This window comes from Carettochelys insculpta, chromosome 5 (genome assembly GCF_033958435.1).
Source record: "Carettochelys insculpta isolate YL-2023 chromosome 5, ASM3395843v1, whole genome shotgun sequence".
Classification (NCBI taxonomy): Eukaryota; Metazoa; Chordata; order Testudines; family Carettochelyidae; genus Carettochelys; species Carettochelys insculpta.
In genome coordinates, this window is record NC_134141.1 from 127,695,091 (window position 1) to 127,721,294 (window position 26,204).

At 52.8% G+C, this 26,204-nt stretch overlaps 1 protein-coding gene across 3 annotated transcripts in view; it reads right to left on the reverse strand.

Annotated features, from left to right (window-relative positions):
• Window positions 1–19,466, reverse strand: part of ATOSB (atos homolog B) — a 50,769-nt gene extending 31,303 nt beyond the window's left edge. For 2 of the 3 annotated variants that reach the window (XM_074995887.1, XM_074995880.1), the window contains exon 1: window positions 18,935–19,057. The gene's annotated coding sequence lies outside the window, so the exon portion shown is untranslated. Of the gene's footprint in view, window positions 1–18,934; window positions 19,058–19,401 lie in introns of those variants that run through there. The other variant, XM_074995883.1, reaches the window with a different exon arrangement.
• Window positions 19,467–26,204: the final 6,738 nt, after the last annotated feature.

The following is a 26,204-nucleotide window of genomic DNA, read 5'->3' on the forward strand; positions in this document are numbered from 1 at the left end:
GGGTCTTGTAGTACAGTACAGACATAGCCTGGGGGCCACCCCCACTTTGTGCACCCCCTACTCTAGAGGGTACTGAAAGGGTAATTTTGTAGGGGGCTGTGCGCAGCACAATCAGGTGCTGGGGCTCAGGCTCATCCATCTCATTCAAAATGTTGAAATGTGTTACTGTTGTTATCTGTGTGTATTCACATTTATGTACTTATTAATAACGTTCTACATTCTACAGGCTTATTTTCTTATGTACATCCCTGTTAAAAAAGCCAGCTAAGGATTTCTTTTGTGTGACTTGAACATGCACACACACATACCCGGTGCTGTGTCAGCAAACAGCCCTTCCCACAGCATATCTGAGGCTAGAAGTTGATTTTGCCCACAGGTGACCTCAGAGGCCTTGTCCACAGTACGGTTTTGGGGGATGGATTTCCACCATCGCTAACCCCAGTGCAGTGGCACCAGCTGTAACAACAAGTGGGGTCCCTACTGAACATAAGGCTTTAAGAATGAGAAGCTTCTCCCCCTCCCCGCCAAAAAACAAGTGCAGACACCTCCAGTGAGCTGCCCTCCTTACGCTGATCTTCTACTGCAAGACATTCATGTTGTTAGGGCCCTCACCCCAGGAAGCATCAGGGCTTCGAGTGATTTCAGATACCTGCATAACATGGTGCAGATGCACAGTAACAAATTTATCATTTCTGTAACAAATTAATTTATATTACACATGCAAGCACAGCACAGCATAGCATAGAGGAGACTGGCTGGGCATTTGTTAGGGCATTTTTAAAATGAACTATTCTAAATTCAAAATCTATTCTCCCAAGAAACAAACCATCAAATAGCATCAAAGTATCACTGCTCCATCTTCTGTAACTAGTGACTGCAGGGGAAGCAGCACTCTTAACTTACCTTCCTGGAGGCAGCCAATGACATGGACATGCCCATCCAGGCAGGTATATTACCCCTGTGACCAGCTGTCTTCCCAATATTTCACCAAAGGGGGTTGTGATGTTTGGAGGGAAATTGCTGAAATATCAGGTTTCCAAACTGTTAAAACAAAAAGCAGTCAAGTAGCACTTTATTAGGTGAGCTTCCGTGGGACCCATGAAAGCTCACCTAATAAACTATTTTGCTAGTCTTTAAAGTGCTACTTGACTGCTTTTTGTTTTGATAGTGTATAGACTAGCACGGCTTCCTCTCTGTTACTATTCAAACTGTTAAAGTGCAACTCATCCCCTGAGGTAAGGCACATCCCAGGGCTAAGTCAGATAGCACTGAGAAACCTGGGTGTCCCTGGAGCCAGCTGAGGTGTACTGTCTGGATGATGTGGCTGGCAGTTACACAAGCCCTGAGGATTCACAAGGACAAAAGAACCTCAAGAAAAACATCTTCCCGGGCACAAGGGACAATACCCTGAACAGGGAAGGGCACAAGATTTTATCCAGCAGTTCTGGCCAGGTCCAATGGTTCTTTGGGTGTGTCTTCAGTGACTCAGCCCTCCGGCCAGGTCACACTGTCTGTAGGCGGAACAAGAAGCAAAGCCCATTTCAGGGTATGCAGTCCAAGCCTTCCTCCCAGGAGACACTACCTTCAGTAACAACCCAAGAGGCCCATTGCAGCACCCTCTGTTGGTGTTTCCTTCTGGCAGCCCTCCCTGGGCTCAGTCTCCAGCAAGGCCAATAGGGCCCACAGTGGTACCCACTTCACTTGTCTGGTAGGCTCTGGACTCAGTCCTCACTTGGTCTCACAGCCCGCCAGGAGCTCCTTCTTTATTCCCCAGGTCTTCAGCAACCTTCCCCACACTCAGTCCTGCCTGTGCTGAGCTGTCCCTGGTCTTGCTGCCCTTGTAGCACAAATCCCAGTATTCCCTATTCCAGTTCCAGGCAGCAACTCTGTTGCTTCCTTTAAGTGGCCCTTCTGGCCCCTGACTGGTCGCTCCAGCAGCTCGCAGACTGATTGCTCCCCTTTAGTCACCTCTCCTCGGCTCATTTCAGGGCTAGAAGGCCTCCTCAAGGGAGTGGCCAGACCTGCTTCACCCCATCAGAGATGTACATTCCAGAACAGGGTTACGAGTTGGCTAAAGCAAAGAGCAGCACATACTTCAGAGCACACTCCAGAACTCCAGCACAGCTGCCCTGCTCACACCCACAGCCACAAGGGAATCTGGACTGGATGGGGAGCTCAGCATTGTGTGTCTCACTGCTCCTTTGATAACACCTAGATGCCTCAGCTGAAAGCGGGGTCCCATAGTAAGACAGTAAGGAACAGGCCAAAGTGCTTATAGTAGCAGCAGACAAGACACAGAGTGGGAGGGGAAACCTTCACAGAGGGGGAAGCAGCTACAGTCCAAGGTCACTCTGCAGGTCAGTGGCAGGATTCGTCTTCCCTGTCCCAGTCCAGACCCCCTATCTACGGGACCACAGTGGCAACATTATGTTACAGCTACACCAAGTGCACATCGCATAAAGTGGGATTTGGTAAGAGGGAAGTGACTAGCCCAAGACAGCTGACTGGGGCTTGCAGGGTCTGGATGTGGGACTGTGGAATTCCAGCATAGACATTTGGGCACAGACCCAGGCTCTGAGACACTCCCACTTCACAGGGTCTGAAAACCCAGGCTCCCGCCTGAGCCCCGACATCTTACAGCTTGGCAGCTCAAGCCCAGTCAGATGATCTGGGCCAGCCGTGGGTCTACTGATGCAATGCAGCTACACCTCCATAGGCCAGTCCCGTAGGCCACCTGTTACATGAGGTGCGGTACACTGTGAGTGACACTCCCATCTGCAAGAGCTTATAGCTAAATGCACAGAGAACACGTGCTGGAGCTGTCAATCTGACACCGCCCCTCCCCACAACAGCCAGGTGGTTTGCATGTCTCAGCCTTCCAGAAACTGGGGGACAGGACTGGCCGAGGTTTGTCTGCTGATATGAGCAACTTGAGCTGTTCCACCACGCCAAGACAGCACAGCAGAACTAAGAGAACCTCCTTCTGAAATGCTAGGTCTGAGTGTGGGGCTCATTACGCAAAAATCACTAGTTCTCACTTATACATCACGTCCATTCTCTCAGGGTCTGACCCACATTGGGGACATTTCTCTGACAGTCTGCTCCAACATTCGCCCCTTTCACAAGGCTAGGTTACATTTTGTACAAGGTCTGCCCTATGAGGTATCATCTGAAAAGATTCAGTTTGCTGATCATTATTGTCCTGGTAAAACGTGTGTGGCAACATTGCATGAAAAGTCCTGCTGCTGCGGTATGTTCCCAGTTCAGAACAGCAGCCACAAACTAGTTCCTCAGAGACAAACAGGAAACTGATGCTCCAGCCTAGGGGTTGGCAACCTGCAGCTCACGAGCCACTTGCAGCTCTTTAAGGAGCCACTTGGGGCTCCAAGCACCGCTGCCACTCACTCCTCATGCAGCTCATGAGGTTGTCGCTGCAAACAAAAACACTAAAATCCGTTTAAGCAGCAGCAGCCTCTGGCACCACTGAGCAGTTAGCTGTGGCGGGGGGAATCTGGCAGGGCAGGGAGCCCCAGAAGAGGAAGCCAGCAGGGTAGGGAGCTACTCTATGTGGAGGGAAGTCAGCCTGCAGAGGATTCAGGTTTCTAAGCCAGCTGAAGTGGTGGAGCAGTCTGGCAGGTGAAGCCAGCCCAAATCCGAGGGAACTGTGTCACTCAGGACAGGCTGTGGGCAGAGCAGGCTTCTAGAAAAGTTGCACTGGCTTTTTACCTCCAGTTCACAGCTGAGAGAAGGCGATGGGGCCAAGCACAAAACCAGGCAAATGGCAATGGCTGGGCCATCCACAGAGAGGCAACTGCCCCCGCATGAACTGAACTCAGACCAGGGGTGCTGAAACAGCTCAGGCCCCTGCCCCATAACAGTCCCAGCAATCAGCAACTGCTGGGCTGGCTCCTCCCCAGGGGGGAGGGGAAAGGGTCTAGGTACTGGCTCCTTGTAGACCAATACTTTGTGTTGCCCTTTGAAATGTGTACTACAGAAGACAGAGGTTTACAGCTGCACGTCCACAAGGTGGGAATGTCCTGATAGGATCCATCTAGCCCCCTCCCCAAGGCTCACAGCTAAAGCCGTGGTCGATTGCAGCAGATGGGTAAGCTCCTAGCTATTACAACATTACAGCCAAGTTAGAAGCGAACCAGGCAGCCTACTTCCACCTGTGGCACAGGCAGGCTGGTCCTGCCTACTTCACACATTGATGGGACCCAGGATGTGCCTGGTAAACTCTGCTCAAATGGTAGTCTCAGAACTATTTAACCCCTTCGTCGTTGCTGGTTACTAGTGTAGTCGCAGTCTGAGCGGCAGTGTATGTTCAAGTGCCAGGCTCCCTTTACAGAGGCACTTGCAGCAGGGCACAACTTTGCGCATCTCCCTGGGCATCAAGGCATTTCCAGACACCTTGAGGCCCGGCTGAAGGGCCTGGACTTGCCGAGGAATTAAGTGGCTCTGGGTACAAGAGAGAGCTGAGAACTGCAACTAGAGAATAGGCAGCAATAAGACAAGGGTTAAGGGCCTGGCTCCACTCTGGCTGGGCCTGCCCTGACACTCAAGGCTTCCCAGAGAGCAGAGCTGGCAGGCAGGTGGTTTGCCAATGTTCTATGGAGTGCCCTGGCCTGGGGAGGTCTGAGTGAGAGACAAGATACTCAGATGCACGTATGAAGCTCTTCCTCTGGAATCTGCAGGGCAACCCATCGCAGGTGTCCCCAGTGCCAGCCCCTGCAGTCACTACAAGAAGCCAACCAGCTGTGCTGGGGGGCAGGGAGGTGAACAGCCCTGGTAAGGTGGAAGATTTAGCATGGAGACCAATGCCACAGGGGAAACGCTGGTGCTTTGCAGTCAACACATGCTGGGACCCAGGGAAAGCGCTGATCCAGACCGCATGCCCCCCATCGCCTGCTCTCTCCCCTCCCTCCCCTCCGAAGGGGCTCCGACTGCAGGCACAGCAGCAACACCGGGAATCTGGCTGTCAGCAGTGTGTTGCCATAGCAATTCTCCCCCCCATTCCCACCCCTCTGCATGCCTCACTGCTGCTCTGCCTTGCGCCTTTGTTTCAGCTTCTGCAGGCTCCCCTGTCCCTCCTCGCACGAGCACCCTGCCCCTGTTGTGGTGTTGGCTCTGCAGCCTCAGCGCATTCCCACCCATAGGATACCACATCACCAAGCTTCTGTCACACCACCAGCATCCCACCAAGGTCAGCACCCCAGGCAGCCTGCAGTGGGTGCTTTCCCCTCCACCCAGGCAGCCCAGCTTGTGTGCAACCCTGCCCCGACCTGACCCATAGCACACCATGGCACAGGGGGGAGACCAGCAGGGCACAAGCAGAGGCCCTCTCTACCTGCTCCATCCTCTCCCCAGCACTGTTAGACAGGGATCACTTTGAAGGGGGATTAACTTTTACCATGGTAGGAACACCTGCATGGCTGGCTAACATGCAGTGAAATAGGGGTCCCAACCAGCCCCTTGAGGCACCAGAACCAGCTCGCCTGTGTGGGGCTAGAAGCTCCAATGGGCCAGCTTAACCTGACAAAACCCAGCCAGCAAATTGTGCCCACTCCCAAGAGCGGACACGCTGGAAAGCTGAGGTCCCAAGCCCTGCCTGTGGCCTTCTCCAGGTGAGGCAGGTTGTCGAGCACATTTCAACCATGGCGATTCTGTTCTGCCACCCTCGAGCCCACCGGGGTTTGAACTGATACAAGACCTTCCTTCACTTGCTGTCCTGAGCACACGCGTTGTACTACAGAGTGCTGTTACGCAGCTGCTACCTTCCACCCCAGCAGTAGCTGCAGAGCCAGGGGGGTAAAGTGAGTCCTACCCGCGCGGGGGGAGAGGCCAGGGCAGGGCAAAGGAGGTGCTGCACAGCCCTCAGCAGTGTTTCCAGGGCCGGCTCTGACACACAAGCTGAACAAGCCTCTCTCCCCTGCCCCTCCCTCACTCGCATGGCATGAGTCACTCACAGCCTGGACCCCATTACAAATGCTTCATGGCTACCGCTGAGTCTGGGGAAACCTGGGTCCTGCTCCAGAATGAGCCACTGACCTCACGCAGGTCACAAGACCCCCTCGGAGCACATCAGCCAGGCTTTGAAAGAGGCCAAGAACAAAGGGGGCTTGAGCTGCAGAATCGAGGTCCGGCCCCAGCTGCAGACCTCTGCAGAGCTCAGGGCTGTCCAGCTTGAGTCCAGTTGCCAGCCGGCTCCCCCACAAAGCAGCGGGGCGGCAAAGGCCCTGCAGGACTGAATGCCTCCCCAACCTGGCCAGTCAGCAAACAATATCCACCCCCCATGCGCCCCCCCCACTGCAGGCATCCATGTGCCCAGGCTGGATTGGAGGGTGCCGGTTCCATATGCCAAGAGGCCATTCTGGGACACGGCAAAGGTCAGAGCTTGGTTCTCATCTCCCTGGACTCTGGCTATTAAATCTCATCTGCCTCAGCACGGGCTGCTCCCATTACAGCCTGGTTCCACAAAAGCCACCAGAGCCAATTGGCCCAGGCCCATCGCGCAGAGGGAGGGAGGCCCGGCCTAACAGATGGTGACTGCAAGGAAAAAGGGGGGTTCCTGGCTGCTCCTACCCCCAAACGCACTGCTGCCCCCCAAGCACTCCCCTGCTGGAGTCGAGTGCTGGGACCAATGGCCACTTCTGCACTCAGCAACAGCTGGCTGTGTGGGCCTGTCCTTCAAACCCTTCCCACCCTCAGGCCAAGGGAACAAGGGTACCCCACTCATCCTCAGGCCCTCTCTGCCTCCAAGTCACAGCTGAGCTCGGGTGGGGGGGAGGGGCAGAGTGAGCTCTCTGTGGCTCTGCAGAGACAATGCACCCAGAGAACACAAGCCACAGCAGGTGACTAAGCCCATTTCCTTCTTTGCAAGCAGCCTCCCCAGAGCCCCACTGGAGGAGATTATAGCAGGGCCCTCCCAAGGCAGCAGGCTGAGGAGGTCCCTGAATCGTGCAAAGACTGAAGCCCAGCCCGGCCAAGGCCAGCAGCTGGGCTGGCTGCAAAGGTGCAGCCTGAGCCCCACGTGGCAGCCTGCAGATCTCCAGCAGTGGCACGGTGTGACCCTCGCGTCCCTGCGGAGCGAGCCCAGCACAGCTCAGCATTAGCACTCGTGCGAGTTTGTACCACACGTGATCAGTTCTGAGCAGCAGCAGCCTGAGTGCTGGCCTTTCCAGGGGGGCAACAGAAAGCCTGCTACGCTCCCCACAAGGTTTCATCCTGTGCCAACACCACAAACACCCAGAACACACAGCCTGACCTCCCCAGGGCAGCTACAAAACCTCAGAGAAATGCCAACAGACGTGACTGGCTCAAATGGAAACCAGACTGGCTCAGTCAGGAGCACGAGGCGAGGTTTCAGCCCGGCTTCCCCTGGGTAGATAACAGCCCACAGCCACCTGGCCAGCCTCCCGCTCCCAGCGGTGGCAAGCCCCACTAGGAAGGAGACGTTCAGGGAGCAGTGCAAAAGGCAGCAAGATCCAGATCCCTTCCCATGTGCTTGCTCACCGCCAAATTGAAGGCACCAGGCTCTGCAGGCTTCCTGAGAGGAATACCGGCGCAGGAAGCCCCAGCGCAGACAACGTCAGAGAGACGAGACAGCACTCCTAACAGGGCATGCATGCAAGCGTTGGCGGGAGTTAACCAAGATGACAAGACAAAAAGACCCACAGACAACCTAGCTTAGTTCTAGCAGAGAAAGAGGAACTGGGGACAGTTGTGAGGGGCTGTTTAATACCCTCGGCCAAGGGCAGGACTGGGCTGGAAGATCAGGCCTGCACCTCCAGCGGTCCATGCTTGGATGAGGTTCCATCATGACATGCACCTGCTGTGCTGGTTTTCTAGTGGGCCATGTGCACAAAGGAGATCCACAGAATGGACAAATATGGAATAACCTGCCCACAAAGGAAGCCACACGCAGCCAGTGGTTGGCTCACGCCCTCATACAGAGCAGAGGAGCGCAGGAACAAGCGGCCCCCAACCATAGATTCACCGAAGAGCCCACAGCACCTTCTGCAAAATGCTGGAGTGCTAAGCCTGACGTTCTAGCTAACCTTCCATTTCACCCTCAAATCCCAACACAGCCTCTGCTGGATACAGGCTTCTTCATTTCTCATCCTAAACTCATGGAAAGTTTCTGTGGACTAGCTTGCGCCATGGACGTAGAAGCTCTCTGCACTAACATTCCACAGGAAGATGGGCTACGAGTGTTTAGGAACACTACCCCAGATATTACCACGGCAAATCTAGTGGCTGAGCTATGTAATTTTGTCCTCGCCCACAACAGTTTCCAATTTGGGGACAATTTATATCTCCAGATCAGCAGCACAGCTATGAGCACCCGCATGGCCCCACATTTTTACGGTTGACTTAGAACAATGCTTCCTCAGCTCCCGTCCCCTATTACCTCTCCTTTACTTACACTACAGCGATGACATCTATATCATTTGGACACATGGTAAAGAGACTCTTGAAGAATTCCACAGAGATTTTAACAACCTGCACCCTACCATCAATCTCAGCCTTGACCATTTCACATGAGAGATCCATTTCCTGGACACGATAGTACAGATCACTGATGGCCAAATAAATGCCACTCTACACTGGAAACCCACTGACCACTACACTTACATACATTCCTCCAGCTTCCATTCAGGACACATCACACGATCCATCATTTACAGTCAAGCCCTTAGATACAGTCGCATCTGCTCTGATCTTACTGACAGGGATGAAAAACTTCAAGATCTCTACCAAGTATTTGTAAAAGTTAATTACCCACTGGGAGAAGTAAACAAACAAACAGACTGACAGGGCCAGGCAAATACCCAGAAACTAGCTACAGATAGACCCAAGACGGTTAATGACCGAACACCTCTTATCACCTACAGCTCCCAGCTCAAACCCCTCTAGCGCATTACCAACAATCTACAACCTATACTGGAACGTGCTGCTACACTCAGAGGCCCTGGGTCAGAGGCCTGTGCTTTCCTACAGACAGCCGCTCAACCTCAGGAAATTCCTGTAAGCCACACCACAGAAATACTAATCCTGAAACTTTGTCCTGCAACAAACCCTGTTGCCAACTCTGTCCACGTATTTACTCTGAAGACAACATCGCTGGACCTAACCATGCCAGTTACACGGTCAGGGGCTCATATTCCTGTACCTCCACTCATGTGCTATATGTCATCATGTGCCAGCAATGCCACTCTGCTACTTATATTGGACAGACTGGACAATCACTTTACCAAAGAAGGAATAGACACAAATCGGACATCCCGAATCTGAATACACATGAACCCGTCGGTGAGCATTTCAGTGCAGCAGGCCATACCATTAAAGACCTGAAAATCTGCATCTTAAAACAAAGAGACTTTAGCACCAGATTACAGAGGGAGACATGTGAACTGGAGTTTATTCTCAAGGTCAACACCTTGCACTTAGGTCTGAATAGAGATAGCAATTACCTTACACATTACAGACCCAGTTTCCCCACCTTTGATATTTGTTGTGACCTCAGGCAAGTCACTTAACAGACTCTTGCAGTAAGTGATTTTCTTCCCACTCGTCCCTCTCTTTGCTCCCCTTCCTTCCGTCCTATGTAGCCGATTTGTCAGTTTTCATTTCATTTTTTCTATCTTTCTGTTAAATTCCCATGTGCCAGTTTCCTTTCACCAGAATTTCCAGATCTGAAGAAGTGGGTCTGTCCCACGAAAACTCATCACCAAATAAATCATTTTGTTAGGCTTTAAAGTGCTACAGGACTGCTTTTTTGTTCTGTGAAGGCCAGACGGAATTACACAAAGCCCACTGTGGGGAAAAACCTTTATAACCGCACACGTGGACTAGACAGGGTCTGAGAAAGGGGGCACTAGCCAGCGAAACCCAAGGAAAATCCCATCCTATCAGCATTAAGAACCAGCCTTGCAACGGCCAAACAACAGACCCAGGGAGCCAGGCAGAACGACTTATCTCTGCCTGTCTCCCTGTGCAGTAAGCATAGCTGAGCAGGGGCCCTTTACAGCTGCCTGGGGGACTCAAAGTCTAAGTTGATGACAGTCTGCCAGGCCTGCCTCTGGGGTTCCTCTGGCCAGCCATACAACAAGGCAAAGTTAGCAGCAGCAGCAGCAGCTCATGTTACCATCCCGCCTCCTCGGCCTAGCTGCCTGTGCTGCAGCATGGCTCTGCAGCCCCCGCACGCTTGGGCCCGAAGAGACCCTGTAACTTCAGATGGCTCATATCAATGCTGGGATGGGGGAAGGGCTGTGAAAGGCAGCACAGTCTACAGAGCTTCACGCATTCCCAACCCTTTGGATCGCACGGGAATACCCCTGGCTTTTCCACTGCACAGCAGAAATGCACCACTCTGGCTTAGTTCTTGCAACGTGCCTGGCGCGCAAGGCACACACTGGAGGTACGCAGGGAGGTTTTGTTTGAAGTGATCAGCATCTGAACAGCTGGCAGGGGTTCCCTGCCTCACACCTGGTGCTCCAAGGATGCTCTGCACTCAGCCTGGCGCAAAAGATGCTGCCCTTTGCCAGCACGCTACACCTGCAATGTCCAGAATGCACCCTGGCAGCAAGACAAAGTCCTTTGCTGGAGCACACGATCGGCCTCTGCTTGCTGCAAGGCTTCCCTCCCAGGGAGCTCTGTCGGCTTTCAGCCCCCCACACCAGTAAGCAGAATCAGCCCTCCATACCCAGGAGAAGCCCCTGTTCACCAGAGATCGCAGGCAAATATTACACCAAAACAACGCAGTGAGCCCAGCTAGAATTTGGCCTGAAAAATCAGGGTAAATGCTTCTGCTCTTGGATAGAGTGCAATGGGACCTTGCTCCCATCACATCTAACAGCAGCCCTGGGTACCACTCAGGAGTACAGGTGCCCACTGCTGCTGGGGTTGGGAGGGCCACCCAGAGGGACGTAGGAAGCAGCACACTTCCCAATCACTACCACGAGTCACCTATACAGCTGCCGACTGCATGGGTGCTCTGAGGCTGGAGCACCCACAGAAAAAAAAGTTAGCAGGTACTCAGCACCCACCAGCAGCCAAGGCCCCTCTCTGCCCCACTCCTCCCACCTACCCAGCTGACCAACTCCCCCCTACCCTCCCAGTACCTCCTGCCCTCAGTGAAACAGCCATTTCACAGCATTCAGGATGCCCCAGGAGAGAGGGGAAGGAGGCAGGCTGAGGGGGAACACTTAGGAGAAGACAAAGAATGCAGGTGAACACGGTGGGGGGGAGCTAGAGGGGAATTGGTGCCTTTGTTTAGAATCACAGCCTGCTGAGGCATTATCACCATTTCCTGCAGCACTTGGGTTTTCCCTGGAGGTCTCCCATCAAAGTATTGGCCCACCATGACCCAGTCTAGCGTAGGAGCTCGAGTAAGACCACAGCCCAATCCAGTACAGCGGCAGACCACCTATGACAGAAGCCTCTAAGATGTAGGGTATGTGAATTCAGTGGATTTCCATTGTGGGGACTAAAAACCAGCTGAAGAAGCTGAAAGACAAGGGCAATGGAATTCATGATTGACAGCACAGGCCAGATGCATGGAGGCCAGGAAGGAAATGGGTGAGAGCAAAGGAAGGAACAAAACTTGTCCCTGGATATCTCCAAAACACATCAGGTGCCTCGCACTGCCCAAACTCTGCCAGGACTCAGGATGCAAGGCACTTCCCCAGGAAGTTTCAGAAGCCTACAGCCACTCTGATTCCTCCGCTCTTAGGAGAAGCAATATGGGAAAAGATAGGGGACACAGCCTGCTCAATTCTGGAAGAAGAACTCCAGGGAGCACAACTGCCAAGCAGGACCAATAGCAGTTAAGGGTAGGAGAGCGAACATACATAACCTGGATAAGAGACCCTGCCAGCCTGCTGTCTAGCCTATTACCTGGTGAGAAACTCCATCTTGACTCAATGTAGTCAGGAATTAAGGCAAATGCCTCTCCTGGTCATATTCCTGGGCCACCAACCCAACTGGTGGAGAACGGCAGCCTGCTAACTAGAATCTCTGTGCTTTCTCCATTGCTGTCCCTCTTACTCCCGAAGAGCTGCTGTACACGTCCACAAAGCCACTTCATCATCCTTTACATTTTCCTCTGCCATGAGGCCTACAAACACCTGATACTGGTTTGGCTGCTGGTGTAAGGAGACCCTTACCACCCAACAGTCTCTCAGCGGTTTCTTGGTGCTCCCTGTGTGTCTTTTATCATCTTGCATTTAGATTATACACTCTTTAGGCCAGGGACCTGTTACAATGGCATTCTTGTCTACAGCTATAGCCCTGGGGTGCTATAGTAATACATTTAACATCCACCAATTCTAAGATACAGAGAGACCCATAGGAGGACTCTCAAGACCCAGGGACAGTGACCTAGCTGATTAAAATATGACCATATAGGTCACTGTTGCAACCACTGTTATGGATTTACAACAAATCTTGTACCAAATATGGCATATTCCTACAAAAAGGGGAACAAGAACAACCCAGGAAATTACAGGCCAGTCAGCTTAACTTCTGTACCAGGAAAGGTAATGGAGCAGGTAGTTAAGGAAGTCATCTGCAAGCACTTGGGAGGTAGTAAAGTGATAGGGAACAGCCAGCATGGTTTTGTAAAAAACAAATCATGTCAAACCAACCTGATAGCCTTTTTTGACACGATAACGAGACTCGTAGATAAGGGAGAAGCAGTGGATGTGGTATACCTAGACTTTAGTAAAGCATTTGATACGGTCTCGCATAATATTCTTATTGACAAACTAGGCAAGTCCAACTTAAATGGGGCTGCAATAAGGTGGATGCATAACTGGCTGGCTAATCGTACCCAGAGAGTAGTTGTTAATGGTGCTCAATCCTGCTGGAAAAGCATAACAAGCGGGGTTCCGCAGGGGTCTGTTTTGGGACCAGTCCTGTTCAATATCTTCATTAATGATTTGGATATTGGCATAGAAAGTACGCTTATTAAGTTTGCAGATGATACCAAGCTGGGAGGGGTTGCAACTACCTTGGAGGATAGGGTCATAATTCAGAATGATCTAGATAAATTGGAGAAATGGTCTGCAGTAAACAGGATGAAGTTTAATAAAGATAAATGTAAGGTGCTGCATTTAGGAAGAAATAATCTGTTTCACACATACAGAATGGGAAAAGACTGTCTAGGAAGGAGTACAGCAGAAAGGGATCTAGGGGTTCTAGTAGATCACAAGTTAAATATGAGTCAACAGTGTAATGCTGTTGCAAAAAAAGCAAACACGATTCCGGCATGCATTAGCAGGTGTGTTGTGAACAAGACACGAGAAATCATTCTTCCGCTCTACTCTGCGCTGGTTAGGCCTCAGCTGGAGTATTGTGTCCAGTTCTGGGCACCCTAGTTCAAAAAAGATGTGGAGAAATTAGAGAAGGTCCAGAGAAGAGCAACTACAATGATAAAAGGTCTGGAGAACATGACTTATAAAGAAAGGCTGAAAGAATTGGGCTTGTTTAGCTTGGAAAAGAGAAGATTGAGGGGGGCATGATAGCCATTTTCAGATATCTTAAAGGGTGTCATAAGGAGGAGGGAGAAAACTTGTTCTTCTTGGCCTCTGAGGAGAGAACAAGAGGCAACGGACTTAAGCTGCAGCAAGGGAAGTTTAGGTTGGACATTAGGAAAAAGTTCCTAACTGTCAGGGTGGTCAAGTACTGGAATAAGTTGCCAAGGGAGGTTGTGGAATCTCCCTCGCTGGAGATATTTAAGAACAGATTAGATAGATGTCTATCAGGGATGGTGTAGATAGTGGTTGGTCCTGCTGTCGGGGCAGGGGACTGGACTCGATGGCCTCTCGAGGCCCCTTCCGGTCCTAGTGTTCTATGATTCTATATAAGATGTCTGTGAAGAGGTTAAGAGGGGTAGCTGTGTTAGTCTGTAGCTTCACAATAAATAAATAATTTAACACACACACACACACACAGCGCCCCCCCCCCCAAGCAGCTCTGTAAACACCTTAAAGACTAACAACTTTATTTATTAGGTAATCAGCTTTTGTGGGTAAGGCTCACTCCTTCAGTGTTACCCATTAAAGCTTGATTTCTAATAAAAGTGTTAGCCTCTAAAGTGCTATGGAATACTGGGGGGCTTTTGTGAAGAGGTTGGAATTTGCTGGTTATGATTTACACTGTGTGCACACATGTATCATTTTTGTATTTGAAGTTATGAGCTTTGGCTCGGCCTTTTATTTTGATGCGTTTGATTCTGCTTCGCTCGTGCTGCTCGTTTGGTCAGCGTACTGTGAAGGGATACTCGAGGTGAATAGCCCATTGAGGAGTAATCGACTCTCACTGGGCCTTGGAAGACACTACTCCACATATGATCAGCATTCTTGGAAGCATTCACACTAACACGTAGACAGTGGCTTCTACTTCCAAAGAATGGAGTCCTGCATGGGCAGGGGATGGCTCATGGGACTGGACACCCTCTTGCTGTGCTCTTGTACAGGAAGATCAATGGGAGAAGATATAAGTCTCTGGGAACACCACCATTTCGCCTTTTTCTTGCTCCAGCTTCTCTAGACTTATACTGCTGGGAGCACTCTAACAAAGAGAGAGTGAGATCCTTCCAATCATTGCGAAGTAACCAGAGCCTTTACTTGAGCCAGCAGTTTATTCCATCAATGGTACACTCCACAACCAAGAACTTTGTATTCATTGTATGGAGTTGATCCCTTTAACCAATTCTAACTCTCAACTCTATTCTCATAGGAACAGAGAGGGAGCTGTGCTAGTCTGTGCACTATCAAAACAAAAAGCAGTCAAGTAGCACTTTAAAAACTAACCAAATAATTTATTAGGTGAGCTTTCGTGCGACAGACCTAGTACGGCTGTGGGCTGAAGAAGTGGGTCTGTCCCACGAAAGCTCATCACCTAATAAATTATTTGGTTAGTCTTTAAAGTGCTACTTGACTGCTTTTTTGTTTTGACTATCTTTCGTTTTATGAATAGATGCTAAAGGATTGGTACAGCAAGATTGTGGGGCAAGGTGTAGGTTACATACTGACCTGGGTGTGTGGCTGGCCCTTTGGGATGAGAGGCAGCTTTTACTTGACAAGACTGGTATTCATGACCACTGCTCTATGTCAGGAGTGCTACCAGCAGGGATGGAGGGGAATGGGAGTCTCTGGGGATGCTGCTTGCCTGCCTTATTAGCCAGTGTGGAGAGAGAAATTCTCTTTGGGGCTGGCTGGGCGCACCTCGTAGTGGAGGCTCCTCACTCTCGGACTTTAGGCAACACTGTCTCCAAGCCGTGTGTCCTGAATTAGCTGTTCTCTGTAGTGTCCCACCAGAGCACACTCGTCTACACCTCAGCACAGCTGATGTTCTCAGAGATCCATCCAGCATAGCAGGCAGGTGAAGACCCGTCAGCTCAGCAGGTGGCGCAATAAGGCTTTGGAGTTGAGGCACATGGACTTCCCTCTACAGATTGAGGGGAAAACACCTACTTGACCCAATGCCCCAAATTCAGGGGCAACCTGCCAGCTTGGGAAAGGAGATGGGTCAATCCAGCCTGTGGGGGCTGTGCAATAGATGCAGGACAGAGAGAAGGCTGGGAATGAAATGGAAGTGGCCACATGAGGGTAAGGAAGGCCATGTGCAGCAAACCCTGTGATATCATCCAACACCACCACGAGCCAGGGCGAGAACAGGAAGAACACAAGGGGCTCTTACAGAACAGGGGGAGGGTCAGATTGGCCTCACAGCCTGGAAAAGGGGGGAAGGCATGAGTAAAACACACAGCTGCTTCAGGTACCCCAAAGGCCCCTGTTAACATGCTGCACAGGGCACAGCAGCTGGAGAACACCGACGCCTCAAGGCTCTCATTTCCTTTGGATGGTGGGGTGGGACAGGGAGGGAAATGGATGACCTGTGATTGTAAGTAGGACCCATGCCGTCACTAGCTGGCTCCCCCTCCCATGCCCTCTGGAAGCTCCATCCCCTTCCCTGCATGGGGCTAGGGGTCTTTGGACCTCTTTCTCTGGCTCAGTGCCCTCTGCCTCCCTCCAGCTGGTACCAATGGGCTCCATTTTCCCACACATATTGTGCTAGTTGAAATCTCTCAGTACCAACTAAGCAGAGAGTACGAGCTATTAGAAGAAGAGCACCTGAAAGATCCCAGGGTCTCCCCCAGGGAGAGAGGGGATAGCAGGGGGAGGAGGCAGCTAAACACAATACTGGGGAGGGGCCTTCCAGGACCACATCAGGTCTGGGTGGGGAAAAAGTAGGAGACCCAACTGCCCTTAAATACCCTCGAGCCATACAAGTAAAGAGGGAGAACTGAGTCCCCTGAGGGAGGAAGGGCTGGATGCCCCATGAGGGAGATGAGGAGCCTGAACAGACGAGCAGCAAGGTTAGGACCCCAGAAGTTGCAGCTTCTACTGCCACTCCATCTCATCTGACCACATGAGAGGAGGGAGATCAGCCACCACCTACAGACAGTTCCTCTTCCTAATTTGCTGACCAACCCAGAGAGCTGGACATCAGCGCTGGAACTAGAAGTGCTGGCGTGTAGCAGTTCCTGTCCTATGCCAGGTTCACAGTTTCGTTCAATGGCTCTCAGCACCCCCACTATACAACCTGTTCCCGCACCCTGGAGCTGAGGGAAGTCAAAGGTCCTATAGCAGAGCCTGGAGCAGATTTCAGACCACCAGCTGGAAAAGCCAGGGAGTCAATACTGTGTCATCCCCCAGGCTTTCCTTAGGGCAATGCTCCAATGACAGAGGAAAAAGAAACTCCCCAGAGGGGAAGAGAAACAAGCTGAATCAGAGACAATGCTGAGATGCAGTTAGGTGCTGCTTTACATGCTAAGGGTATCTTAAACCAACAAGCTCTTGCTGCTGGTCCCCAAAGGACTCTAGAGAGCAGCTACCTCTGAGGATGGGACACCAAGGATGCTTTCCTACAACCAAACCCAGAGACAGCCCCCCAGTTCCTGTGAACACCACAGATCGCAAACATATGTGCCACACTCAGCGCCAGCAGAGTCCAGGCATCACAGCACAAAGGATCCTAGCAGTAACCCACCAAACAGGAGCAGCTCCTTTGGTTCCTCTCTCTCAAACTGCCTGGTGACTGGACAACAAGGTCTCTGTATCCCATGATGCCAGGCTAGCAAGAGCTAGATTTTTGAATGTACACAGTGCTGGAGATCAAAGCTTAGTCCTTTGCTCTTCCAGGTCCTGAATGAAGGGCGGCCACAGCATATAGACTGTAGTTTGCCTTACTGAAACATGGGCTGTGGTTTCCAAGATACTTCATATCCCAGCATGCAATAGGGGGGTACCATTAGGCTACTCACTGATTAAAAGGAAGCATTGCATGCTGGGACATGTAGTTTCCAGTAGAGCTCTGTGGATTTCCTGCAAGACACAGGTTAGACTCACCCTTGCTACACGGCTATTCTGTGAACTGAAGCTAAACAACTTGGAAATAAGGTTTCAGGAGCAAAACTTGATCATCCAAATCCCGGAGCCCTCTATAATGCAACAATTAGACCGCAGCAACACAGAGACTGTGCAGGCTCATGGCACTCAGCCAGTTGAAGCTTTACTAGACAGGAAATGCTAGACCGTGAGGACAGCCACTTAATTTACTAGGCTCTTCAGCATGCTTGTGTCTGAACCTAGTTCCCTGCAGCAGAACCCCAAAGCTCAGATGTGTTAACCTTGCAGGCATGCTGCCAAGCCCACTTCTTCCTCACATAGTGATACAGCTCTGGTAACCACATTTCTGGGCAGACTTTTATAGGTGCTGGGGTTTTCAACAGGCATAAGAAAGTTAATTTTCAAAAAAATAAATAAATTAATAAAACAACACTCCCTGACAACACACTGTGACCTCCCCACCCAGGCAGCCACCTTCTTTGTTGCCTCCCAGTTTTATTGGTCCTGACAGAGGGTAACTGTGTGAAAGCCATGGCCTCCCACACATGGGCATCTCCATCCATCCCACCACCAAGGCATGACACAAGGGACAGAACTCTGTATCTGCAGTTCCTGAAACTGAGGGCTCATGGGCAAAATGAAAGGCTCAAATAGTGAGCAACAGCAGTTGTAAAATGTTTATTGACAGGTTTTTAAAGGGATCTCGATGTTAAAAGTTTTTCAACTGTATCTCTCTTGCTAACTCCCATTGATTTTGATGGGAGTTAGGCACCTTACCTTCTTTGACACTTCTCAAAGTCCCACTAAGCACTTATCTGTACCATTAGACAGTTATAGAGCTCTAAAAACTCTGGCCTGCACTTTCTATAATTCCTGTCACTGGGGATGAGGGAAAGAGGACAGGCAGGCTGCCAGGAACTACCCCCTCCCGCCCTTCCACCCCCAAACACACACAGTAAATTACAAGGGTAAAAATGTTGGCTTAGTAATCTTGGAGACTGAAAGACGTGATTTATCTGGATGGTATATGAAGCCCAGGCAGCAACACAGCAAGCTCTCCCCTGCCCCCCCTCAATGTGTCTTAACACTGTCCTGAAGGATTCACTTTTAGGGTAGGTTCAGCCAGCAAAGCCCATTAAGTTTGAGCTCTCTGCTGACACATTGAAGGACTGATTTCAGTATCTTGGACCAGTCCTTAGAAGGTAGAGTGATCAGAGGTCCCAGTTTTATCAGAAGTGTCCTGATTAATAGAGACCCAGTCCGCTAGAGGAACCTATTACTGCCCCAGGCCAGTTTTTCACACTTGCCACCTGGCCCCTTTACCAGAGCAGGACAGTCACGACCCAGCAAACCCGAATTTGAACTCGTGACCTTGAGGTGAAAGGCCCCGCGCCCATTGCCAACGCTAGTGCTGAAGCGCCCGAACCACGCCGGCTCGGCACCAAGAGGGAGGAGGCGGCCGGATCAGCAGGGCCTGGAAACGGCACCGCTCATTTCAAGTCACAGCCGGTTCTTACCTGCAGCCTCTGCTCCAGAGAAGGAATCAGGCCAGCGCACAGCCCTGCGAAAGGCAGCCCGGCCGGCCGGCCGCGCGGTCCGTACCCAACCGACAAGCCCCTTCCTCTCCCCTCCGGGCCATGCCCGCCCCACCCCGGAAGGGAATTCCCGCCCCCGTGGCCGGGCTCGGGCAGCCCCGCTCCGGCCCAGCCTCGCCCTGCTCTGCTCTGCTCTGCTCTGCGGGAGTGTGTGCGGGGGGCAGGAAGACTCGGGCGCGCACTGGCTCCTCCCTCCCCCCATTCCCCCGCCCCCAGCGCGGGGGGACCAGACCCCCGCACTCCCCCTCGCGAGGCCCCCCCGCATTCCCAGCCCCCAGCCCCGGGGGGCCCGTCTGAGCGGAGCGGAGCGGAGCGGAGCGGAGCGGAGCGCCCCCCCCGGAGCCCCCAGAGCGCGGCGGGGCTCGGCCCGGGCCCCCTCTCGGACCCACCGGCTCCTGGCTGCGCAGCGCCCGCTGCCTCGACTGCAACTACCGAGCGCCACCGAGAGGCTCCCTCAGCCGCTTCCGGGTCCAGACTCAGGCCCCGCCCCCTATCGCGCCCCCTCCCGCTGATTGGCGATTCTGACGCTGCATGGGCCGGGCTCCGAGACAACTCGGCGGCACAGCCAATAGCAAGGCGAGGATTGGTGACGTAGCACACAAGCCCTGCCCCCGCCCCGCCTCCTCCACGTGCGGGTCTGTGATGACAGTGGGGAAGGGGCGGGCCCAGGGAGAAGCGGCCCCTCATTGGTGGCTCGAAGGGGCGGGTCCAGGCCCCCGAGCCGAGCAGTCGGGAGCGAACTCCGAACTTCGATGTGACCCTTCACCCCTGACCTTTGCCCCCTTCCCTCCGGCCCCCGCTCTGCCCCTCGCCTGGGAAAGGCCCGGCCCGGCCCGGCGCTCCTGGGTTCGGCTGCTCGGCCTAGGAGCTCGCTGGGGCCCAGACACTCCCCGGCTCCGCCATTACCCCGGGCTCCCTGCCCCCATGGGGGGGCTCCCCCAGCCTCATTACCCCTATCCGTGCCCCCCATGGTGGGGCTCCCCCCATTACACCCAGCTTCATTACCCCGGGCTCCCCCGCCCCCATGGTGGGGCTCCCCCAGCCTCATTACCCCTATCCGTGCCCCCCATGGTGGGGCTCCCCCCATTGCACCCAGCTTCATTACCCCGGGCTCCCCTGCCCCCATGGTGGGGCTCCCCCAGCCTCATTACCCCTATCCGTGCCCCCCATGGTGGGGCTCCCCCCATTACACCCAGCTTCATTACCCTGGGCTCCCCTGCCTCCATGGTAGGGATCCTGCCATTGCCCCCTGCTCTGCCATTATCCCGGGCTCCCCTGCCCCCATGGTGGGGCTCCTCCCATTACCCCAGTCTCATTACCACTGGGCTCCCTGCCCCCCATGGTGGGGCTTCCCCCATTACCTCTGGGCTCCCTGTCCCCCAAGGTGGGGTTCCCTCATTACCCCCAGCCTGATGACCCCTGGGATCCATGCCCCCCATGACCTCCAGGCTCCCCACCTCCCATGGTAGGGCTCATGCAGCTTCATGACCCCTGGGCTCCCTGCCCCCCCATGGATGGAGGCTCCCTGCCCCCCATGGTGGAGCTCACCTTTCTCCATTACCCCAAGGGTCCCTGCCCCCCTCGGGTTGCATTCACCCCATCCCATTTCTCCTGGGGCTTATTACCTCAGGGGTTTCCACTTCCATATAGTGGGCATTATCCCTGGGATCCCTGCACCTCCATGGCAGAGTTCCCTGCCCCTTCTGTGTGTGGTCGTTGTTCCCTGGCCCCTCCTTCCTTGTCAGGTTCAACAGGTGGTCCTTGGGATAGAACTGTCCTACCAGTCCTGCCAGGGATAGTTCATGGACTCTGGGGGAGCTGGTTGTGGGGCTCACTATAAGCAGCAACTGTAGAACTGAGGCATGTTACTAGGCAGAAATATGCAGACAGGGATCTGTTGTTGTGGTAACATGCTCTGCTTCAGGGCCTGATCCAATGGTTAATGAAACCAGGGGAGAGAATGATAATGAGGTCAAGGAGTTTGGGAAGCAGCCTTAGAAAACTAGCACTCAGCTAAGCAGTACTCTTGTCCGTGCTCTAGCTCAGGGGTGAGCAAACTTTTTATGTGGGGCCCCACTTCTCATTCCTGCAACTAGCAGGGCCCCACCACCTGTCTAATGCAATCCAAACAGATGGAAATTGTGGTTATGTTCACAGGAAAAAAAAACCCTTTCCGCACAAGTAAGAAAATACACCCGTGGAATGTAAAACTTGGTGAGTCGGTCTCTAAATGTGAACACACACACATAAACCAGTAACATGGGTCAATATTTTAAATGAGACAGATGAGCCGGAGCCCCAGCAGCGATCATGTTCCCCCCCCGACTTACAAAATTTCATACACCCCTGTGGGAGCCCACCCCTTACTTTGAGCACCCCAGCTTACCCTACATGAGGTTATTACCCAGAGATTGTAAATACAAGAATGTTTTCAGAATTGCTGGTGTGAAATTTTAAACGCAAATAATTCTGTCTCATGCACGTTCAAAGAACCCCTTGAAAAATGGAGCTTTGCCTCCCTCTTTGGAGCCTCTGCTCCAGGATAAATAACTTTGAGTACTTAATATTATCCCTTAAAAGGAAAGATTTAGATATCAAAATAGCAAAAATGCCCTAAAAGCCTTCTCTGTGGTCAAATTAAGGATATTGTGCTGTGGTGAAATGGGTGTTTCATGGCCCTGGATGAGCATTACACATGCCTGTTTACTGTGTGGGCAGTGTAAGGTGTGTGACATCTGTGATTATTAATTTCCGTGCTTATAAATGCCTGGGTTTCATGGTGAGGTAATGGGTGAGTAAGTTGTTGTCACTTAGCAACCTTAGCTAACTTCTTAAAAAACATGTTTTCTGGAATCAGGACAGGCATGAGGAGACCAGCTATAAAACTCCATTTTAATGGGCCGGGTGTGACAGCGGAGGTACAGCTCCTGACTTTGTTTCTGGGCTGTTCATTGCCTCTTCTTGGGATCCTCTTAGCTGCCCACCAATCGCAGTCCTCAAGACACTGATCTTCCCATGGTCATTCTGCACTGTGGGGTTCCCTCGTTGCTTAGGAACTCCCATGTGGATTATGGTGCTACCCACAAATTTGATAAGCAAACTAAGCAGCAGTTGAACATGGAGCAGATTGCTGCTTGGGAGCCTCTGCAAGCGTTGCGGGACTGTTAAGAGCCATTCCTTAAAGCAGGGGTGGGCAAGATCCAGCCGGCCAAGCCACCACACCCAGCCAGCAGACCACCTCAAGCACAGAGCAGCCAGCCACTGCTTTTAGCAGCTCCCTGGAGCTCTCTGCTCTGGAGGAATGGGAGCCTTTGCATGCTGCTTCCACCCCCTTGCAACAATATTTCAGCTTTCACTGGTCAGTTTACGGTTTCTGGCTGATAGGAGCTCAAAGATTTTATTAGGGGGCAGGACAAGCCCCCGAAGCTTCCCCCTCCGCAGTCGGGGGTAGAGAGCTACGGGGAACAGGCAGCAATTCTGAGCAATCTGGGACTGTAGCATTCAGAGCAGCTGGCTGGGAGCAGCCCAAGTAAGTCTCCCTGCCACAGCCTGCCTCTGGCCCCTCCCTCCTTGCAACCCTTCACTCCCTCCCACACAACCCACATAATCCTAACCCTCTGCCCCTGTGTTCATACCCACTACCAGACCCTGCACCCCAATCCTCTGCTCCAAGTCATAGCCCCCTCCTCCCCTAGCTCTCACCCAGACCCCTGCACCTGGTGCCCCCTGTGTGCCAGAGCCCTGCCTCAGGTCATAATTGCCTCCTTCCCCCATACTCTTTCTCAGACCTCACACCTCCTCCTGCACCCCAGTCCCTTACCCCAAGCTCCCTTCTGCACCCAGCCTCCATCCCAAACCCTGCATCTTCCCCTTAACATCATGGAAGAGTGTAGCCCTTGACCACTTTCCAAATTCTTGGCATGGTCCTCACCCTTGTCTTAAAGGCTGCCAGCTGTTCACCAGAACAGGTTGCCTCTGGAGATCAGTGTTTCCCCAGGACAGCCTGCGCTCCTGCTTTCAGGCCACTCCTAGGAGTTTGCTCGCCTGCAGGGCTTCCCTTTGAAGGGCAGTTTCTTGAAATGAGTTAATCGCTGGGTTAGAACAACCACAAGCCGCTGGCACAGCCTCAACCGGCCTCACGGAATCTTTCTGTGGAGTTGCTCAGTTGCTTCTCTGGGCCTGTCCTCCTAGCTTGCTGTTCCAGAAACTCATGCTGGAGAGGCTACCGGGCTGCTGTGGGTTTTACAACGAGAGCATCACCTGGATAACCTGATGGGCAGCTCTAGAAAGGGCTGAAGGCACTGAGCTTTGCGCCTTAGGCTGGGTCTTCCCCGAGTTCCTGTGCTGGGGCGCGATTCTTCTATCCAGTGAAATTGTTAAATATTGGCTCTTTGGTGGGTCCTGCTCGCGTGCCACGTCACTGCTTGGCAGAACTGTACCCTGGGCTCCATTTTGGGGCGCTGTGTGCTGAGAGCTTCCTAAACTGCTGCCAGCCTGCCTCCCTTTGATCCATCATCCCTTAGGCTCTCTGGACTGGGGCAGGGCTCCCTGGAAGAGCTGGGGGTTTAAAAAGCCAGCTGGTGCGTGGCCAAAGGTGCTCTGAACACGCTGGCAAGGTGGGAGGGGGCCCGAGAGGCCGTGTGACCCCCCCCAAATGACATGGGTGACAGGGCAAGCGGTCAGAGCTTCTGGGCAGCCCAGGACATTGGGGGGGGGGGCTGCAGCTGGCAGCAGGGGTCACCCCCTGCTCAGTCACTGGGAGCAACATGGTTAGACTCTCCTGGCCCCCTCACTTGAGGGGGTGGGACTGCCAGCTCTTCCCCGCACTCACTGGTGGGAAGCGGGGTGATGTGACCAGCATCGGGGGGAGTGGAGCCATGTTGGGTCCCTGCTAGCCCCTGCTGCCAGCGTCAGACCCTTGCTAGTCCCCTGGACCACATTGCTGGGGGAGGCTACTATGGCCACATGCTCTGAAGGCTTGCGGTCGCATACACAGGGCCACTAAGGTAGAAGTGCAGAGTCTGAGTGCATGGATGAGACAGCGTAGGGAGGAGGGACTTAGGTGTATTAGGCTCCAGGGAACCTCGTGGGAAAGGAGGAGTCTGTACAGAGAAGTGACCTGAAGTCATTGTGGATAGTTCTCTGAAAGCATCTGCTAATATGCAGTGGGAAAAGTGAACAGAGTGTTAACAACGATTAGGCAAAGGCGCGTAAGCATCATAATGCTGCAACATAAATCCATGGTGTGCCAGGACCTGGAAAAGTGCACGCACATCTGGTCTCCCCTCTCCGAAAGAGCTGTTGGAATTAGGAAAAGTACAGAGCAAGGTAACAAAGATTAGGAGGGTTATGGGAAAGCTTCCATACGAGGAGAGATTTAATGGAACAGTTCAGCTTAGAAGAGACACCAAGGGGAGTGTATGATAGAGCTATATGCAGTCATTAATGGTGAGAAAATATGCATAAGGAAGTGTCATTTACCCCTTCAAGTAGCACATGAACCAGGGGGATGGAATTAATAGGCAGTAAATTTAAATCAAATTTAAGGCAGTACATCTTCATGTGAGGCGCAGTTAACCTGTGGAACTCATTGCCAGAGGATGTGAAGGCCAAAGCATCTGGCACTGGCCACTGTCAGAAGACAAGATACCGGGCTAGATGGACCATAGGTGTGTCCCAGCGTGTCCATTCTTACATGCAGTCATGTGCTGGGCACAATGTATTGGTATAAAGGTGCCTTATAGCAGTATAGTTTATTCCTCCCAAATGGGTGAGGATAAACTCTGTGCAAGCACGTTTAGACCAGTATAAGTGCATCACACTGGAAGGGGGTCCCCCTAACTGCCCCACTGCCTGAGCAGCATTGTTAAAGTGATACAAAAGCTGCATGTGGATGAGCCCTTAAAAGAGGCTGAGAACTGCCAGGGAGAGTTGATCCCCTACTGGCTTCTCAGCAGCAGGAGGGGAAAAATCGGGTGAGGGGCAACAGGTGAGGGAGGGGAGTTGATGGAGAAGGTGAGTATCCCAGGGTGGGTTGTGAGGGGTCTGAGTATAGGATGGGGACAGGTCTTAATCTACCTTTTATTGTAGCCCCAAGGAGGAGTCTCTTCTTTGGGTGTTGGTTCTCTGATGCTCCCCTTCCGCTCTGTGTCTCTAACCCTTTGTACAGCCTCAGAATGAATCGCCTGCCTTGGTCTGCAGTCAAGGGCGGGACCCTCTCACTCTTCCTCCTTCCGCACCCCAGCAGACCACCTCCTGCTCTGCCCTTCTTCCCTAGTCACTCTGATAGTCCCTGGGGAGAGGGACAGCTCAGTGGCTTGTTTTTTCGGGTGATTTGGTGTGGGTTGGTCCCTTCCAGCCCTGGGAGTCTATGATTCAGCCAGCCAGGAGTTAGGGTGCCCTCTCTCCAATAGACAGAGCTGCCCACCTTTCAGCGGTGTCTCTCTGCTGGGATCCCTTCTGGGCTCAGCATGTTACCCCACGAGGGAGTGGGTCGTGACAAGGCAAAGGGGGAGGATGCCCACGTGGCGCAGGAAAGCAATGAGGACCGAGACCCAAACCAGGCTCACTTTGGCTCCTTTCTGCCCAGCTCACCCCAATGGCTCCCTTAAGCCAGGGTAACTAAGTGAGATCCAAAGCTCCTGTGGGTTGGATGAGGTCATGCCCCCACCTCCACTTCCCGTGAGCCTTGGTTCCTAAGGGGTCACCAAAGCTGGGACGTCTCTGCCCCAGCCTCAGACAATGCACAGAGCCACTCCAGCACCTTTGGTCCTTAAATGTTTGGCAGGTGAGTAAGGTGGACCCCTAAGGCCCCTGGGGGATTGGCAGCCCACACATGCAGCCATGGGATTGTTCACTTGCCTGGAACCTGTTTCTCTCAGGGCATTTGATGAGGTTACTTGCTTGACTGCAGCGTAGTGAAACCAAGTCAGCTGTGAGTCATGCTCCAGTCCCCTCAGAGGGAGTGTCAGCGCTGGGAGAGCTGCTCTCCTCTCTGCTCTGCACCCCAGCGGGGTGAGACACGTTTCCCTGGCGCTCCCGTGACTCCCTGTGAGTGCAGGTTGTGACTCCTGCTTTCTCACCCCAGGCCTGGCTAGGACTCCTGCAATGCCTCGGTTAATGCCCAGGGCCTGTTTCCCGTTCTGTCCCTGAGGCGAATGAATGCTGGGGTGCCCGTGCCCTGGCTCTGCAC